This window comes from Miscanthus floridulus, chromosome 1, assembly GCF_019320115.1.
Source record: "Miscanthus floridulus cultivar M001 chromosome 1, ASM1932011v1, whole genome shotgun sequence".
In the NCBI taxonomy this organism is placed as follows: Eukaryota; Viridiplantae; Streptophyta; class Magnoliopsida; order Poales; family Poaceae; genus Miscanthus; species Miscanthus floridulus.
In genome coordinates this window covers 150,164,269-150,177,347 of record NC_089580.1, presented here as the reverse complement: position 1 = coordinate 150,177,347, position 13,079 = coordinate 150,164,269, and positions in this window count along the sequence as shown.

The window sequence follows — 13,079 nt, the reverse complement described above, 5'->3', positions numbered from 1 at the left end:
ATATGATAGTAAAAAAGAGGGGTGGTATCGTACCCTCGTGGAACCCGTGAGTGACACAGGCTGAGAGTGCTCATGCTAGGGTGCTTGTAGGAGCAAACGTTGAATAAAAATGGTAAGACCAAGTTTTAGGGGAAGAAACGATGTAACTGTTCGATGTCCCATGTGTTGGTGAGAACATTGCCATTGTCGTCCTTCAGTCTGTAGGTGCCTGGTCGGATCACCTTGGTCACCGTATAGGGTCCTTCCCATGGCAGAGAGAGTTTATGTTTCTCCTTGGTTGATTGGGTTCTTCAGAGCACGAGATCACCAACCTCAAGGATCCTCCCTCTGATTTTTCTTTCAGGGTACCTGCGGATAGTTTGTTGGTAGCGAGCGGAGCGGATGACGGTCGTCTCGCGAGCCTCCTCGAGCAGGTCGACCACGTCCTGCTGAGCCTCCGTGGCTCGGTCTCGGTCGAAGGCCTTCACTCTTGTGGCGCCGTGGTCAAGGTCGGAGGGTAGCACTGCTTTAGCTCCGTAGGCTAGGAAGAAGCGTGTGAACCTTGTGGATCGGTTCGGGGTCATTCTTAGGCTCCAAAGGATTGCTGGGACCACTGCAACCCATCGCTCGGCATACTTATTGAGTCGGTCGAAGATGCATGGCTTGAGTCCTTGGAGGACCATGCCATTGGCTCGCTCGATCCTAATGCCATATCCAACACAGAAGTCTAGGAACTTCTTCCCGGTGAAGTTAGTTCTGTGGTCAGTGATGATACAGTTAGGAACACCAAAACAGTAAATGATGGCAAGGAAGAATTTGACCGCCTCTTCCGAGCAAATGTTGGTGATGGGCTTCACCTCTATCCACTTGGTGAATTTGTCCACTGCTACGAGTAGGTGAGTGAAGCCGCCCGGGCCCTTTCTGAGGGGTCCTACCATATCGAGGCCCCAAACCACGAATGACTAGGTGATGGGGATGGTTTAGAGCTCCTATGCTGGCAAATGAGTTTGTCGAGCGTAGACCTGGCATCCCTCACACCTGTGGACGACCCCCTCTGCATCTCACAACGCAGTGGGCCAGTAAAAACCTTGGCGAAAGGCTTTTCCAACCAGCAACCTCAGGGCCACGTGATGTCTATAGATTCTGGCATGGACCTTGAGGAGGAGTTGTTTCCCTTGGTTGGTAGGGACACACTTCATGAGTACTCCCGATGGACTTTGCTTGTAAAGTTCGTTACCGAATGCGACGAACGTCTTGGTGTGTTGAAAGGTCCTTGTGTGGTTTTGGTAATTGAGTGATAACCTAGGTGGACTAATTGTGTTTATATGAGATACATAGGTAATTAGTCCACGGGAACATGTGTGTGAGCAACATATGCCATGAAGGTGAAAATGGCTTGGAGATGTTGCAAAGCTCACACATGTGATGATGAAGGGGTTCATTGCAAATGAGACATGACATTGAGTCATGTGATCAAGTTGGAGAAGATCAAGACATGACTTGGCTTGATGGACCGGTTGCAAGCTTGAAGGGCAAGTTGAAGGCTTTGGAGTGATGGACCGCGTGGCGGTGAGGCTTGAGCAAGACTTGGCGCTGATGGACAAAGGCAACGGTGAAAAACAAGCGAGGTCAAGATTGATGAACCAACAAGATCACGTGATGATATGAAGTGGATCATATCATTGTTGATCGTGTTGGTGCATGTGTTTCATCAACATTGGAGGAGATGGAATGGAATGCGTAAGGCAAAGGTATAACCTAGGGCATTTCATTTCACCGATCATAGGTGTGTAGAGAAGTTGATGACCGGGTTTAGGATAGATGGCCGTACTATCAAGAGGGGCAAACTTGTTTGCATATCGGTGATCTAGTGCCACTTGAGTGATCTAACTTTGCATCATCTCTAGGATTGAGTGGCGTGGCAAGTTGAGTGGCTAATCCTTTGGAAAATGTTTTGTGAAAATGCTAACACACATACACATGGTGGTGTACACTTGGTGGTGTTGGCACATTTACAAAGGAGATGAAGTTGGAGTTGATGTGGATCAACTCGGCGAAGGAATGGAGGCAAGGGTTCGAAAACTCCACCGGCGCCCTATATAGAAAAGATAGGGTCTCACAGAGTGGACCGGACACTGGTCACATGGTGACCGGACGCTGGGGTCTTGTGTCCGGTCAGTGGCGGCAGAGAGCATGCAGGCGTCGGTCTTCGACCGAATGCTGGCGCTGAAAGTGACCAGACACTGGTAGGGTGCATCTGGTCAGGCTGACATATAGTGACGTAGGCGATGCAGAAAAGTTGGAGAAGGACCAGACACTGATGCTATGTCCGATCGTCATCAACCAGACGCATCCGGTCATGACTGGAACCTTACTAGAAATGATCAGACGCTAGGGTCCTACGTCTGGTCACTTCGAGCAGCTGTGTCTGATCATCACTTGACCGTTGAGATCAAACGACTGAGGTTGAATGGAGGTGACACATGGCTAGCATCTGTTGACCGGACGCTGAGGTCCTGCATCCGATCATTTTGACCGGCGCGTCTGGTCACCCCGAGTTTTGCCCAGTGAAGGGGTAATGGCTAGTTTAGCCCATGAGGCTATAAATAGAATGGTGTCTCGGCCATGGCTGGTGCTAAGCACCTTAGGGGACTTTGTGTCCATGCTTGTGAGTGCTTAGGAGCCCTCCATCTCACATATACTTGATAGTGATCATTCGATTGTGTGAGAGAGTGATTCTAGTGCGATTGCATCGATTGGCACTAGGTGATCGAATTGCAAGCCGGTGGTGCTTGTTACTCTTGGAGGTTGCCATCTCCTAGATGGCTTGGTGGTGGTCTTCGTCGAAGCCTGCAAGAAGCTTGTGCGGTGCTTCGGAGAAGAGCTTTGTGAGGGGCATTGTGCTCGCCCCGCGGGAGCCGTGAAGAGCAACTCTAGTTGAGCGTGTCATTGAGCTACCCTCACTTTCGTGGTAGGTTCTTGTGGTGCTCGATGTGTGGGCTTGGCGGGTGATGCCAATTAGACGCCGAACCACCAAGTGAGCGGTCGACACAACGGGGACGTAGTGTGTTGGCAAGCACGTGAACCTCAAGAGAAAATCACCATGTCAACCTTGTTCTTCCTATTGGTTTGCAATCCCCTTACATAAGCTTCTGATTACTTTTTATACATTTTGCTTGTGTAGTTGCTCTTGTAATTACTTAGCTTGTGTAGCTCACTAGTTACCTTCTTGCTTGTGTAGCATAGAAGTAGCTCCCTTGCATGGCTAATTTTGTTTGTGTAACCTTGTTAGTCACATTGCTAAGTTTGTGTAGCTAAGTATTTACGCTCTCTAATTTAGCATTGGTTGCCTTGTTATTGAGCATTGCTAGTGAGCTTAGTTGGCTTTGTGCTTTTGCTTACTAGCATATGTAGGAGCTCCCTCATTGCTTGAAGTACTAGTGGCATAGGTTTGTGTGACCTTACTCCTAGAATTAGTTAGGTGAGCTCTAGCTAGCCCGACACCTTTGTTGCTTAATTAGGATCTTCACAAGGTGCTAGAGAACATAGATAGAGGGGTGTAGTCTTGGCTAGACTGATAGTTTTTAATTTTGCACTTGTTTCGGTTAGCTAACATGATTAAGTTTTAGAAATGACTATTCACCCCCCTCTAGTTGCCATCTTGACCCTACACGCATCGACCGATTCATCGCGCTTCAGTCCTTTTTGGTGGGAGAATCTCCTCGAGGAGGTAGGTGAGCAGTGGTGCTCTCTAGTTGGCTTGATCGAGTGCTGCCACGACGATGTCGATGAGAAATGTTGTCATGGAGGCACCGAGGTTGGAGCCCCTGAGTGCTAGATTGGCATCGGGGTGTGTTTGGATCGGACCTTCTAGGATGTGGGCAAATGGCTCATGAAGGTCGTTGATGAAGACCCCATCTGGAGACAGAATCCACCTAGCAGCCAATTTTGCGAGAAAAAACGGCGGCATCGTTGTCCTTTTGGGGGACATGATGTAGTTTGATCCCCTAGAATTTGTCTTTGAGCTTGCGCGCCTCTTGGCAGTATGCTACCATGAGGGGGCTTTTACAGAAGGATTCCTTCATGACTTGGTTAACAACTAACTCTAAGTCACTACGGACGTACAGCAATGTAGCGCCAGGCTCGATGGTGATGCATAGCCCATTAATGAGGGCTACGTATTCCATAGCGTTGTTTGAGGCCAAAAAATGGAGCCAGATTGCGTAGCGGAGCCTGCTCCCATCTGGGGAGATCAGAACCACCCTAGCCCCTGAGTCGATCGCCATTACGGACCCATCGAAGTACATTGTCCAATACTCATGGGTGACATCTGGGGTCGGGAGCTAGACCTCCGTCCATTCGGTGACAAAGTCTGCTAGAACCTGAGACCTAATAGTGGTGTGGGGGATGTACCTAATGTTGTGGCCCATTAGCTCGAGTGCCCACTTGGAGATTCATCCCGCGGCGTCGTGGTTGCGAATGATGTCTCCCAGCGGGTATGAAGTGATGACCAAGACTTTGTGGTCGATGAAGTAGTGTAGGAGCTTCTGGGTCGCCATCAGCACGGTGTATAGAAGTGTCTACACCTAGGGGTACCAAACCTTGGCGTCGGTAAGTACCTCCCTGATGAAGTATATGGGTCATTGGACCTTAAGGTGGTGTCCCGGCTCCTCCCTTTCGATGACTAGGGCGGCGCTCACCACGTGGTTGCTTGCCGCGACATAGAGGAGGAGGGGTTCTACCTATTCGGGAGCGACGAGGATTGAGGCCAATGTTAGTGATGCTTTGAGGCTCTCCAAAGCCTATTGTGCTTCATCAGTCCAGACAAATGCGCCCATCTTTTTGAGAAGCTTGTAGAGAGGCATCCTTCGCTCGCCTAGCCAGGAGATGAACCAGCTCAGGGTGGCCAAACAACCGGTGAGCCTTTGTATGCCCTTGATGTTGTGTATAGGGCCCATGTTGGAGATGGCCATGATTTTTTTGGGGTTGGCCTCGATGCCATGTTCGGGCACGATATATCCAAGCAGCTTTCCCTTTGGAACCCTAAAAACACATTTTTTGGGATTCAATTTGATGTTGAACCTTTGGAGGTTCGTGAACATTGCGGCCAAGTTCGTGATTAGGTCACAAGCTTGAGCCGTTTTGACCCCGCTCGACTTGGTCAGGCTAGTCGAGTGGGTCGATTTGGTCGGTGAAGCATTGCTGCATGCACCATTGATAGGTGGCGCCAGTGTTCTTTAGACCGAAAGGCATGGTTACATAATAGTACGAACCATACGGGGTGATGAATGAAGTTGCGAGCTGGTCAGACTCTTTCATCATGATCTAGTGGTAGCCTGAGTAGGCATCCAGAAAGGAGAGGATTTCGCATCCTGAGGTAGAGTCGACTATCTGGTCTATGCGTGGCAAAAGAAAATGGTCCTTCGGACATGCCTTATTGATGCCAGTATAATCAACGCACATTCTCCATTTCCCGGTCTTCTTTTTAACAAGAACAGGATTAGCAAGTCAGTCGGAGTGGTATACCTCCTTGATGAATCCAGCCACCAAGAGTTTGGTGATCTCCTCACCTATGGCCCTACGCCTCTCATCGTCAAAGCAACACAGTCATTGCTTGGCAGGCTTTGAGCCTGAGACGAGGCATAATGCATGCTCGATGACCTCCCATGGTATGCCCGGCATGTCAGAAGGTTTCCATGCGAAGACATCATGATTGGTGCATAGAAAGTCGGTGAGGTCACATTCCTATTTGGCTGGGAGCTCGGCCCCGATCCGCACCATCTTGGTTGGGTCGGTGGGGTCGATCCCCACTGCCTTAGTTTTCTCGATTAGGCAGAAGGCAATCGAGGAGGTTGGCTTGTTGTAGTCCGAGACTACTGGAGTCGACAAATTTCTGAGCTAAGGGAGCTCGACTGAGTTGATGATGATAGTGGCGAGCTCGTAATACTCATGGTCGCATGTGTAGTTATGCAAAAAGGTGCTACCCACAGTGATGACTTTGTTTGGTCCCAGCATCTTCAACTAGAGGTAGGTGTAGTTGGGGATCACCATGAACTTGGCATAGCATGGCCGCCCCAAGATGGCGTGGTAGGACCCTAGGAAGTCCACCACCTCGAAGGTGAGGACCTCTGAGCAGAAGTTGGCTCGATCGCCAAACGTGACGGGCAGGTCGATCTGCCTGAGCGGGTATGCCTGTGTCCTTGGGATCAAGCCATGGAAGGGAGAGCTCACTGGGCGGAGCTCCGATCGAGGGATTCGCATGGCGTCGAGGGTGTTGACGTAGAGAATGTTGAGGCCGCTGCCTTCGTCCATCAGCACCTTGGTGAGGCACTTCTTGTGGACAATGGGGTCGACAACGAGTGGGTAGCAACCTGGTCTGGTGACGTGGAAAGGATGGTCCCTCTGATCAAAAGTGATCAGAGATTCTGACTAGCTAAGGAAGGAGGGGACGGCTGTTTCAGCGATGCATGCCTCTCTGTAGCACATTTTGTGCTAGTGCTTGGAGTAGGTGGCATCGGATCCCCTAAAGATCATGAGGCACTCCTTGGGATTAGGAAAGCCATCCCCATCCTTACCCACTATGTCTCCTTTCTTGGCCACTGCCTCATTGCCCTTTCCTTCTTTCGGTCTGTCGGCCTATCACAAAAAGCCCTTGAGGAGTTTGTAGTCCTTGTAGAGGTGCTTGATGGGGTAGGCGTGGTTGGTGCATGGGCTCTCCATAAGCTTGTCGAAGTGGTCAGGCTGGCCCTGCTAGGGCTGCTTGCCTACATGATTGGCCACGGTGACCACAGCGGAGTTGGCCGATCGGTGCCAATCCTTCTTGTTCTTTTTGCCCCTTTGTGTGGAGGGGCCCTCGTCTTGGTCCTCGCACTTGGCGTTGCCCTTGTCTCGGCCTCCACTAAAGACTGCTCCAACCACCTCCTCCCTAGAGGCGTGGTTTGTGGCAACGTCGAGTAGGTCACGGGTGGTATGGGGCTTCAGACTGCTGAGTTTGTGGATCAAGGACTCACAGGTTGTCCCGGAGAGGAACGAGCTGATGACGTTCGTGTCAACGACACTAGGAAGGGAGTTGCATCGTTTTGAGAACCTACGGATGTAATCCTATAGGGACTCGTTGGGCTCCTGCTGGTAGCTCTTGAGGTCCCAGGAATTCCCAGGATGGAAATAAGTCCCTTGGAAATTCCTGATGAAGATCCTCTTGAGATCCGCCCAGTCGCGGATGCTGTTAGGAGGGAGGAATTCAATCCATGCTCGAACATGTTCCCCCATGTAGGTGGGGAGGTATTGAATGATGAAGTGGTCATCATCCACCCCTCTGGCTCGGCAGGTGAGCCAAAAGTCTTCGAGCCATATACCGGGATTTGTTTCCCTAGTGTATTTGGCGACGTTGGTAGGCGATCGGAAGCGTTGTGGGAATGACACTTTCTAGATGCGTCGACCAAAGGCCCATGGTCTCAGGCCGTATGGGTTGGGACTCTGGTCGTCTGGTCGGCGACCATGCCTAGGGTGCGTTTCCCCGCTCCCCTCGATGGTTCGGTCGGGGCCCATGTCGCCTGCTCTCACCACCCCTTGATGGACGTCGTCATCACACCAGGCTTGATGCCAATTGTTGATGACACTATGAGCATCTCGGTTTAGCCCGAGGCATTCGCGCATAGGTGGTCAGTGTGGAGCGGGCGCCGGGTCAGGCCGTGGTGCAGCTACATCCTCCTGTTCCACGCCCGGTGACTATAATGGTGAGCGGATAGAGCGATTTGACTAGTGTGCCCCTATTCCCCGGTAGGGAAGGAGGCCACAAGTCGGTGTCACGATGCGGAGCTCTCCGCCTATTGAACGACCATGGTTTCCACCAGCGCCCAGAGGTTCCGATGGATCGCATGCTCTTAGGGGTCGATAGGATCTAGAAGGCCGCGCAGAAGCATCGCCGCAACGGCGATGTTCTGGCCTACCCGAGCGAACTGTGGGGGGTCATTTTCTCCATCCATGATGTTGCACTGGACCTGACGGGTGTGACCCCAGGCGCCACTCACTAGGTTATGTGTGCATGGCGTAGCGTGCTGCGCCGAGCGCATGGGCGCAAGTGGTGGCTTGCTCTGCCGCCTTTGTCATAACTCCTCATCGTGCTCCTACACACGCACGAGGGGCTAGAGGGGTGTGAGTCTGTAGGGACTCTGCTACCACCGATGGCTGTCCCGGAGCGTCTGTCATAGCGCACTCCTGGGTTAGAGGGTGGCTACGTGCCACGACGTCACTGATGCTAGAGCCATCGCTTTCAACCTCGTCATCCATGAGGTCATGGAAAGAGGCGAGAGCGTAGCCCGCCATCCCCACGAATTCAGATGTGAGAGGGGGCGGCGTCAGCATCTTTCAGAGCCCCGTGCATACGCATCCGTAGGGGACATGAGGCCATAGGGGAACCGGTCACATGGCGGTCGTAGTGGGGACAATGGAGTCCCTACGGAGAGTCGGCGAAAGATATTAAATATCGAGAAAAGAATAACATGTACGTTACTCACAGTGGGGTTTGAGCCCAGCATGGGCTCGAAGCGAAGCATAGGTGTCTCGTCGTTGAGGTCACCGGGTGGCCCGGAGCCAACAAAGGGCGCTCCTCCTCCGATGGGCATTGGGACAAGTGCCTCCTTGCGAAGGTGAAGCATGTCGAGCTGGTCGGTGATGAAGTCTAGGCTTCTAAAGAGGAAGGTCTAGGATGGCTTGAAAATGGGAGGAACCCACATCCCAATAGGTGGGAGAGTGGGAAACTCCAGCAAGTGGAAGCGAGTCGTATCGCTTGAGCCTGTTATGATGAAGATGGTGGAAAGGTGGGCCATCTGATGACAAAAAGCATTAACGTATGGCGTCCTCCCCACGGATGGCGCCAACTGTCGGTGCAAAAAGTGACCAACAAGTAAATATTTGTTGTTTTGCAGTACATTGTGATCGGATGTGGTCTAGCACTCAATGACACAGGGTTTATACTGGTTCAGGCAACGTGCCCTACATCCAGTTTGAGTCGGTCGGTGACTTTATTCCTGAGCCCAGGTGCTCGAAGTTTGCTATGGGGTTACAAACGAGAGGGAATAAGAAGGGGGTGTCGAAGGTCCGGTCAAACTCTAAACCAAAGGGCCAAGAGTGACGGGAGCTCCAACATGCGCTAAGTATTCGAATGTATGCTCTATTTAGCTTTAGAGTTCTAGAGTTGTGGAGCTATTTGAATGCTCATAATGTCTAAAGCTAGGCAGAGACAGTCAAAAAATGAACCATTTCATGTTGGGAGAGAGCTCATCCCCTTTTATAGGTTAAGGGGATGGCCTTACAAGTGAGAGAGAGTGTGTGTGTGTGTGTTATCTAGTCTTGTTGCCCACGCTGTCGGGTACAAGACAGTTTGTTGGCGCCCATAATACTATTGATGGCTAGATGCATGTGGCAGGCTCTATCGTGTTCTTCTGGTATGGCAAATGTCGGCGCCTACCATACTGTAGGACAAATGTCGGCGCCCACAACACTGTTTGTGTTCTAACATGTCTAAAAGGCTGTAAAGCACCCTTCTAGCATGGCCTGGTGGTACTGTCCTACAAGTATGTAGGGTACGGTCCTCGGTATTATGGTTAACTTTGAGTGCCTTGCCTTATCTACTCTACCTGTTTCTTGGATCCTCACCGAGCGGGTGTCCCTAGTCGGTCGTTTCTAGTTGGCTCTGACCACACCGGTTGGAGAAGAGCCATAAGCAGAGGTTCGATATATTCCCGGTCAGAGAAGCAAGTCAGAGTCAGAAGCGAGCGTCGTCCCCTCCTTGGCCAGGCCTTCCAGTCGAAGAAGCGGGTTGGAGTCAGAAGAGAGTGTTGTCTCCTCCTTGGCCAGGCCTTCTGGTCGAAGAAACGGGTCGGAGTCAGAAGCAAGTGCCGTCCCCTCCTTGGTCAGGCCTTCCAGTCGGAGACTAGATCGCTCTTCTGGCCTGTCATTAGGTATCTGGGCTGGCCTAGGAGTTGCACGTCGTTTGTAAAGTCGTCTGCTGGGCCAAGCTTTTGCTGGGAAGTGAGCCCATTAGGGACCCTGAGTTTATGAACCTGACACATACATTTTCAACAAGACTGGTATGCTGCCACCTGTGCCTATGCCACCCAGTACTCAACCTTTGTCACATTTTCCTCATCCTATGCTTTGCGATGATCATTCGTAGAAATCCTCAGGTGAGATGCACCAGGAGACAGATGTTGGCAACAAAGAAGTTCAGGAGAATAGCGAAGTAGCACATACAGAGCGGAGTCTAGTTCTGATGGTGGAGCCCAATACGACTACTGTTGCAAACCTGAATACTGAAGTACCACATACATAGGGGAGTCATGTGCCGGCAATGAAGCCCAACACGTCTGAAGTTGAGAGCAAATAAGTTCAGGTGAACAGTGAAGTACCACATACAGACGTGAGTGAAGATCCGGCGATGACGCCCAATACAACCATTGTTGAACCAAATGGTGAATAGGTAATTGTTGAAGTATATACAGAGGGGAGTGAAGCTAGCAAGGTCTGACAGTTTGAAGATTCTAATTTTTCTGATCACCTTTTTGTTTTATTATATTCTCAGTTTTTGTGATGGAATATGTAAATTGTATGTGAATTTGTTAATTCGTTTTTAGTTTTGAGATGTGTTGTTCTTAGATTGTCAGTTGTAATCTCAAATGCTTTGTTTGTAATGAATTTTAATAAGATTTGCATCCATTCCTGAACAATATATGTAATGAATCTGATTAAAGATTTGCCAGCCCATTGGTATAATTCGAATATGCAGACTGTTTGTGAACTTTTATTCATATTAGGCCCTATTCGTTTTGGTGAATTTTGGCTTATGTTGATGCTTATGTTGATTTATTGTGAGATGAAAATACAGTTCGTTCACTGAAAAGTACTGCTGAAGTACTTCAACATGGCCCATTGGCAATTATTTTATTTATATTTATCACTGTTCCATGGATCTAGAGCCCAAGGCTATCCCTGAGGAGATGTGTATCCTAACGCGAGAAGGGGAAAAGCCCCAATCTCAATTCGACCACATTGCTTCAAGCATTTACTCTAGCCATCATTTCACCTAGTGTTGGGAACTGCGGCAACACAACTCTCGTTGAGCAGTCACATCCCACTCAGTCCTCAGTCTACTCTTCCCATGGACTCCGACGAGCTCACCGGCGACAACTTCCAGCATACGGTGGCACCAGAGTACAACTACGGTGATGCCAATGGCAACAACGACTATGCGGCGTCGACAGTGTTGGGACCAAAGGCTATCTCTGGATCCATGGTAGCCACATGTATGGATTATAATCAACCCATCAAATTTGTTTTGGGGGGCATTCTAGATCTGCAGTCCTACTTGGAGTCATCTTATAGCTATTGGACAACACTTACCTCGGCGGAAGGCACTTTGATGCCGCCGTCCCTTTTGGAGAACATAGCGGTGTGGCAAATGATGAAATGCTGGGGATACAAGGGCGGCCATGGCCTGGGCAGGCTCCATCAAGGTGACGTCAACTGCATCAAGGGACGACTGCGCCGCTGGTGCGCGGGTTTGGGTATAGATGGCCAACGGGCCGGTCCAGCATGGCACGGCACGGGCCCGTGAAAGCACGGCCCGATGGGGGTCAGGCCGGCATGGCATGCCGGGCCTCTCGGGCCATGCCTCTTAGGGCCACGGGCCTAGCCTTTGGCCCAGGCATGGCACTATGGGCCGTTTTTTATGCTATGCCGACCCGCTAAGCACGACTAGAATTATGGGCCATGCCAGCCCACAGCCCGTTACCCTTGCATTCATAGAATCAAATAGAATCAAAGTCCAATACATTCATAGTTTCATACTTTCATTTCATTCATAGAATCATACAGATACAGAATCAAAGTCCAATACATTCACAGTCCAACAGAGATATCAAACTCGAAAGCCAACAGATAACATAAATAACCAAAATGAGCTATTTAGTGCAATACTGCCTCATTAAAAAGCTTTCTAGCTAAAACTCACCCTTGTGAGAAACCCTAGAAAGGAAAAAGAGTGCATCTAGCTCTTAATTAAGTCTTACAAACCATTGTTCAAATGATAGACAAGTCTCAGAGGCACTCTCTCACACTCTCACTCACTATCTCAGTCCCACACTCAAAGTCACATACATTCTCAGTCTCTCACTCTCTCACATATCACTCTGACACTCTCACACTCATTGTCTCAGTCCCACACTCATAGTCACATACACTCTCACTCTCTCACAGCACAGATCACACTCACACTCGTTGTCTCAGTCCCACACTCACATACACAAAAACAGACACTCTCACTCTCTCACAGATCACACTCTCACACTCACTGTCTCAGTCCCACACTCACATACACTCACTCTTTCACAGTCACAGATCACACTCACACTCTCAAGAGTTAAGTCTCAACCTCACTAAGTACCAGGAGCACCACCAGCAGCTTCATCTTCATCAAAATACAACTTCTTGAATGAGTCTTCCAGCTCTTGGTTGTCAACAACATGTTGTTCCCTTCTTTCTCCTATCTCCAACACCGTTCGTCAATGGTGCGCGCGGCCGCCGTGCCCGGTCTATGCCACAGGAAGAGGACGAGGCATCGGCAACCGACCTGCGTGAAGGAGAAAAACAGAGAGATAGAGATCCAGATCCAGGGTCAGTCACTCAGTCTCAGAGACACAAGAAGACAGATCTAGGGTTAGGGTTCGTGGACTACCTGCGCAACTGGAGCCCGGTGCCGAAGATGACGAGGGCCACCTAGAGGAGAGACACCGATTAGAAACGACTGCGAACGGCGGAGGAGGGACGGACGGGAACACGGTCACGAACTCACGTAGTTCACCGAGAGCGAGAGGTCGAGAGGAGAGAGGGAGAAGGGAGGAGAGTGGAGACAGGGTCAGAGAGGCGAATCGAGGTCACCGGAGTCAGGGACGACGGACGAGAGAGAGCTTAGATTCGCCACTGGTGGATCGTGGATGTGGCCGATGCGGGCGAGAGAGCAGAGATGCGCCGCGGCGAGCGAGAGAGAGTGGGGATTAGGGTTAGGGTTGGGAGCGGGCGAGCGGCTTAGCCGACGCTCCCCG